Consider the following 7,010-nt stretch of genomic DNA (forward strand, 5'->3'; position numbering starts at 1 on the left):
GGGAGGCGGAGCTTGCAGTGAGCTGAGATCCGGCCACAGCACTCCAGCCTGGGTGACAGAGCGAGACTCCGTCTCAAAAAAAAAAAAAAAAAGAAAGAAACACTACCATTTATTGAGCACCCACTCTATTTGAGTTATGCATGATGTTCCCATTTTACAAGTGAAGAAACAAGCTTAAAGAGGCAAAGTGACTTGCCCAAGTGTTTTAGGGGAAATTTCTAGGCAGAGATCGGAGGAGTGTTCCTTCTCTTTGCCAGGCTCCAAATTAGTTAATAATGTTTATAAAGCATTGGGCCGGGTGTGGTAGCTCACATCTGTAATCCCAGCACTTTGGGAGGCTGAGGCCTGAGGATCGCTTGAGCCCAGGAGTTTGAGACCAGCCTGAGTAACAAGGGGAGACCCTGTCTCTATAAAATAAATAAATAAAAGCATAGAGTGAAAGATACACCACTCCTTTCCCCAATCAGGACTCCAGAAGACAGATACCAGTCAAGAGTTTTTCAAAAAAGTCTTATTTTTCTCCTCAAGGTATATTAAGAATAAGATCTTACCTGCATTTGTTTCGTAGTCCTCTGGTATCAAGTCCTTCTCCTTGAACTGTTCCGTACACAGGAAAACCGGTTGAGCTATTCCAAAGATGTGAAGACCCGGAGACCCCCTTCTCACCCTTAGAAGGGGCTCAAGGGATGTACTTGATCACTGACTCTTTTTCCTGATGTTACCTACACCCCTTGTTTTACTCAAGATGATTGATGGTGATGACATCCAATTACAACTTGTTCTTTCTTGTTTGGGATTTTGAGAGGGTGGGTTTCTTCTTCTCCCTAACAGATTACAGAGTAACAAACCTGCAGTGCTTCTCAGGAGGTACTGAGATATCAGGAGACCAAAGTCGGCTTCACACCCTTCTTCCCTCCCCTTAGCTATAACTTAGACATATGATTGCTCCTTAATAGACCTGCCTAAGACTTAGTGTCCCATGCCTTCCTAGTGACAGATGACCAAGGCCACAAAGTCACAGAGAAAGGAAGCACTGGAACATGCAACATGGCTGAGACTCTGCTACTCAGCACTGACCAAGGGTCCTCTGTACACCAAGGTCACACAGCTGAGAAGGATAAAAGAGAAAGTATAATTTGGGGTTAAAGGATGGCATGAAAAGGGGAGGAAAAGAGGAAGTGATGGAGATTGTGGGAAGGAGTAGACTAGAGAGCAGGCCCCTCCTTACAGGCCCTTCTCATTTCTCTGCAGTCCACCTCTCCTTCAGTACCTGGCCTGGGCAAGGCTTTTCACACCACTGGCCAGGCCAACTTTATCTTTCAAATTGTTAGGGTCCCCCATTAGTGCCCGAGGGAAAGGGCCTGAGCTTCTGCAGATGTCAGTCTTAGGGAAAGGGGCAGATTTAAGAGTTGCTCATGCTTCTAAGCTGTTGCCTGTTCCAGTGCAGCACTCTTCACCTGTGGTTGTAGGGAGCCAGTAGGCTCCTGGCCTCTTCTCAGCTCTGAGAGATTACAGATAATAGACTGTGAGCACTGTTTCCTATCCCGCCCCCTTTCCCAGTTCCCAGTGCCAGGCAGGGAAAGGTATTACCATGGTCCAATAAAGTGCTGAGTAAATCATCTCCCTCCTAAGCCTTCTTTGTGTACCCTCTTGGCACTCTGCAGACTTACTTAACCAATGAGGTCCCAAATATGAAGCACCGTCCCTGTTGCTCTCTCTCCTCACAAGACTCCTCCCAACAGCCACCCAGGTTTTATTTCAGGAGCTTATTTCACATTCTGCCCTTTGGGAGTCCATGCTCCTTTCACTTCAGCCCTATGTTAACTTGCTCCATTCCTGACCTCAATTCTAGTCCAACGTTGAACTGACATCATACACTTATCCCCATCCAGCCTATACATAGACCCTCATTGCTTGGTCCACATAGGCCTCATTCTGCACCCCTGTTCCATTGCGTAGCTGGCTTTGCAGCCCTGACACGTTTGCATAAATAGAGTCCTATAACCCCTACCCTGCATGGGCCTTCACAAGATCCTGAACTCTTCACAAAAGCAAAGTGCATCCTTTTCATCCAACTCAAAATAATATGTTAAGCCTCTCAGGCAGAGTTCCCTATGTTCCCAAGAGGCCACTGATCCCTATTTCATAGCCCTGATCACCCTGAGCTGTACCTATCTATGTCTATCTATGTCTCCCCCTCAGAGAATAAGCACTCTCGGATCAGAGGGCCTGCCTGCAGCTCCTCCCTGGAAGCTCAGAATAAATGACTGAGTAAAATACATTCTGTCTGATTCCTTAGGAATTGTTTTTTTCCTCCTGTGTTAACACACTCCAATGCTTCCCCTCTGCTCATCAAAATATGAACTGTCTGACCTCAAACCATTTTTTCTAAGACAATCTCTGTCACCCAGGCTGGAGTACAGTGCCACAGTCATGGCTCACTGCAGCCTCAACCTCCCAGGCTCAAGTGACCCTCCAGCCTCAACCTCCTGAGTAGCTGTGACTACAAGCATACACCTCCATGTGAGGCTAATTTTTATTTTTGTAGAGACAGTGTCTCACTATGTTGCCCAGGCTGGTCTTGAATGTCTGAGCTCAAGCGATCCTCCTGCCTCAGCCTCCCAAAGTGCTGGGATTAGAGTTGTTTTGTTTGTGTGTGTGTATTTTTGTTTCTTGTTGTTATATTAGGATTAGAGTTGTGAGCCACCATACCCAACCAAAAAAAAACAAAAACGTTATTAAAAACAACGGAGGCCAGATGCAGTGGCTCACACCTCTAATCGCAGAACTTTGGAAGGCCAGAGTGGGAGGATTGCTTGAGCTCAGGAGTTCGAGACCAGCGTGGGCAACGTGGCAAAACCCCCCTCTGCAAAAAATACAAAACTTAGCCAGGCATGGTGGCGTGCACCTGTGGTCCCAGCTACTCAGGAGGCTGAGGTGGGAGAATAGCTTGAGCCCAGGAGGTCGAGGATGCAGTGAGCCATGATTACACCACTGCACTCCAGCCTGGGTGACAGAGCAAGACTGTCTCATACATACGTGTGTGTGTATATATGTAACAACACATATACACACACATACCTATGTGTGTTATATATATATTATATATGTTCATAGCAAAATTTAGTGGAAAGTACAGAATTTCCATATTCCCCATGTCGACACACAGGGATGGCCTCCCTTTCTATCAACATTCCACACCAGAGTGGTACCTTTGCTACAATCAAGGAACACAATATTATCACCCAAAGTCCGCAGTTTACATCAGTGTTCACTCTTGTTGTATATTTTGCAAGTTTTGGCATATATGTAATGACACGTATCCACCATTACAGTTTCATACAGAATAGTTTCATTGCCCTAAACAACACCCATTCATCCCTCCATCCCTCCAACCCGACAACCAATTATCATTTTATCATTTTATTGTCATCACAATTTTGCATGTTTCCAGAACGTCATATATTTGGAATCATACATTTGGATTGGCTTCTTTCAGTTAGTAAGGCATTTGAGGTTCCACCATATCTTTTTTTTGGCCGGGTGGTGGGGAGGGGGAGGCAGACAGTGTCCTGCTCTGGAGCGCAGTAGCGCTAGAGTACAGTGTACTTGGCTCACTGCAACCTCTGCCTCCCAGGTTCAAGCAATTCTCGTGCTTCATCTTTCTGAGTAGCTGGGATTTCAGGCGTGCATCACCACACCCAGCTAATTTTTGAATTTTTTTAGTAGAGATGGGATTTCATCATGTTGGCCAAGATGGTCTCTAACTCCTGACCTCAAGTGATCTGCCCACCTCGGCCTCCCAAATCCACCATATCATTTCATGGCTTAATAGCTTCTTTTTTTTTCTTTTTTTTGAAATGGAGTCTCACTCTTTGAAATGCAGTCACCCAGGCTGCAGTGCCGTGGCATGATCTCAGCTCACTGCAACCTCCACCTCCCAGGTTTAAGCGATTCTTCTGCCTCAGTCTCTGGAGTAGCTGGGACTGCAGGCACAGGCCGCCACGCCTGACTAATTTTTTGTATTTTAATGAAGACAGGGTTTCACCGTGTCACCCAGGCTGTTCAAGAACTCCTAAGCTCAGGCAATCCTCCCGTCTCAGTCTCCCAAAGTGCTGGGATTACAGGCGTAAACCACTGCTCCTGACCAGCTCATTTCTTTTTAGTGCTGAATGATATCCCACTGTTTGTAGGTACTCAACCCATTTTTAAAACTGTGTTTAAAGAGTTTATTGAGGCCAGGTGCAGTGGCTCACACCTGTAATCCCAGCACTTTGAGAGGCCAAGCTGGGCGGATCACAAGGTCAGGAGATCAGGACCATCCTGGCTAACACGGTGAAACCCCGTCTCTACTAAAAATACAAAAAATTAACCGGGCATGGTGGCAGGCGCCTGTGGTGCCAGCTACTAGGGAGGCTGAGGCAGGAGAATGGCATGAAACCAGGAGGCAGAGCTGAGATCACGCCACTGCACTCCAGCCTGGGCGACAGAGCGAGACTCTGTCTCAAAAAAAAAAAAAGTTTATTGAAAGAGCTTGAGCATCTTCAGTTGTGGCTTCAGATTCAAGCTCAGGCTTTAACCTTATGTGACCCTGGACGAATGACTTGACTCTAAGGCTCAGTTGACTGGTCTATAACCACCTCACAGAGTTGACAAATTATGAGCCTGTAAAAACTAACGTACAAAAATTAACACCAGGGACACAGTGCTGAGAAACTGTGTTCTCTAAAATCACAGACTGCCAGAATTTTGCTCTTTAAAATCATAACAATAGTGAGAATGGGACATCTCATTCTTACCTGGAAAGTCTAAGTCACTTTGACACAGAGAAGCAATCATGATCTCTAACTCGGGTGAGAGCTTCAGAGAAGTGGTTTTTGGAAACAACACTGTATATTTATCTAAACTTTCTAATGTCCAAGGAAACAGAATCCTGGGTCTGCTCCTAGCCCAGGCATGATGTTAGCTCCATTGCATAAATACATGCCTGCTTTGCCTTATGTCCATCAAAACTCTGCTTTATATAAATTTTACCTAAGCTTCACTCTTCCCAAAATCCTGTATTCACCGTCTCTTCCCTTGGTCAGGCACTCCAGAGCTCCTCTGGAGAGCTTTAAAAAAAAAAAAATTTAATTTAATTTAATGAAATGACTCAAATGAATTATGTGTAAATGATTCAGAATTGACATTAGAAATTATTAAAAGTGGGGACCAGGCACGGTGGCTCACACCTGTCATCCCAGCACTTTGGGAGGCCGACGCAGGTGGATCACCTGAGGTCAGGAGTTCGAAACCAGCCTGGCCAACATGATGAAAAATAGTCTCTATAAAAATACAAAAAATAGCCAGGTGTGGTGGCAGGCACCTGTAATCCCAGCTAGTTGGGAGCCTGAGACCAGAGAATCGCTTGAACCTGGGAGGCGGAGGTTGCAGTGAACCAAGATCACAGCACTGCACTCCGACCTGGGCGACAGAGCACGACACCATCCCCCCAAAAAATTAAATAATAATTAATTAATTAAATTATAAAAAGTGAATATAAATTACCCAAGTACATGGAGATTTCCAGTTAGACATGCGTATATTACCCACTTTGAATACATATGCAAATACGTTTGTGCTGGTTCTGGAAAAATAATTGAGATAATGAAAATATTTTCTCAGGTTTTAGAAACAGTATGTGATAGGTTTCAACAATAATCTACATGAATGCAAAACTCTGATTTAAATATATGATCTTATGCTAGAAGCATGGTTGGTTTTAATTTTTCTAATAGATATGAGTATTGGCTTATTAATAATTAACACATTTTGCAGCCACAGTATCAGTGTGGGGGAAAATTCTAATATTTGCTCTGATGTTTTAAATTCTCAAAGTCTTTCCAACATAAGAAAATAGCTACACACATTTCAGTGTTTCCTTCGTGCAACAAGTTAACATAATTTTATTGGACTACATGTTATTTATTTGTTGGGCCTTGTAAGGATTAAATGAGATAATGCATGTAGCACTACAGCCACATGATAAATGTCCCAATAATATGTACCTGTGCCTGGCACTGAGCAGGCACTCAAAAAATATTTGTTAGGGCACGTGATGCGCCATGAACCAGAGCAGCAACTTTAAATGTGCAAATGGAGATCTCCCTCTTTTTTTTTTTTTTAAATGGTGAGACAAGCCCTCAGAGGGCAAATGGACCACCTACAGCTACACAGGTCAGCAGGGCAGGTAAATCTAAATTGCCAAAGTAAGACAAGGGCTGAGCGAACAGACTCCGACACTAGAAGGCAGAGCTGAACTAACTTCTGCTAGAGTCCGCCTCTGCCGCTTTGTCCCGCCCTTATCTGCTCCCCGCCTCCAGCGCCTCATTCCCCTTTCGCTCGCCTCGGCGGTGCTGAAGTAACTTCCGCCCTGAGAAGGGTGGGGCTTCCCTCTCCCGCTCTCGCGACTCCTGGCGGTGAAGGACGGAAGATGACAGCCACATTTCTTCCTCGCCCTTTCCCTAGGTTCCTTGTCACAGTTCCGCCCTTACTACTCCCACTTCCGTCCAGGTACCAGCCACTTCCGCCCAGAAAAGGGGTTGTTCCGCTGGAGGCGCCAGCTGTGGCCCACCCAACCTGCCCCGTATTTTCGCCTTCATAGTCTTCTCCACCATTGTTCCTTCCAGCCACGAATGACGCAAACGAAGCCAAGTTCCCCCAGCCCCGAACAGGAGCTCTCTATCCTCTCTCTATTACACTCCTGGAGAAAGAAAGGCGGGAGGAAACCCAGACCTCCACGGCCGACCCCTTGGCCCTCCCCTTTACCTCTCCACCCCTGACTACACATAGTCCCCTCTAGGCGGGGACGAATCCACATTCGCCCTGAGAGAGGCGGAGCCTCAGCTTCTACTCTCACCACCCCCGCTCTCGCGAGCTTTCGGAACTCTCGCGAGATCCGACGCCCGACTTGTGCGCCCGGGAAACCCCGTCTCTCCCTTTCCCCTGGCTGGCAGCGCGGAGGCCGCACG

At 46.2% G+C, this 7,010-nt stretch overlaps 1 protein-coding gene across 1 annotated transcript in view; it reads left to right on the plus strand.

Annotated features, from left to right (window-relative positions):
• The first annotated feature begins 6,981 nt into the window (after window positions 1-6,981).
• The window catches only part of RPS19 (ribosomal protein S19), a 12,185-nt gene continuing 12,156 nt past the window's right edge, over window positions 6,982-7,010 (plus strand). Inside the window, exon 1 of the mRNA XM_011936574.1 lies at window positions 6,982-7,009. The gene's annotated coding sequence lies outside the window, so the exon portion shown is untranslated. The remainder of the gene's footprint in view (window position 7,010) is intronic.

Source organism: Colobus angolensis, unplaced genomic scaffold (assembly GCF_000951035.1).
Source record: "Colobus angolensis palliatus isolate OR3802 unplaced genomic scaffold, Cang.pa_1.0 Scaffold154, whole genome shotgun sequence".
NCBI lineage: Eukaryota > Metazoa > Chordata > Mammalia > Primates > Cercopithecidae > Colobus > Colobus angolensis.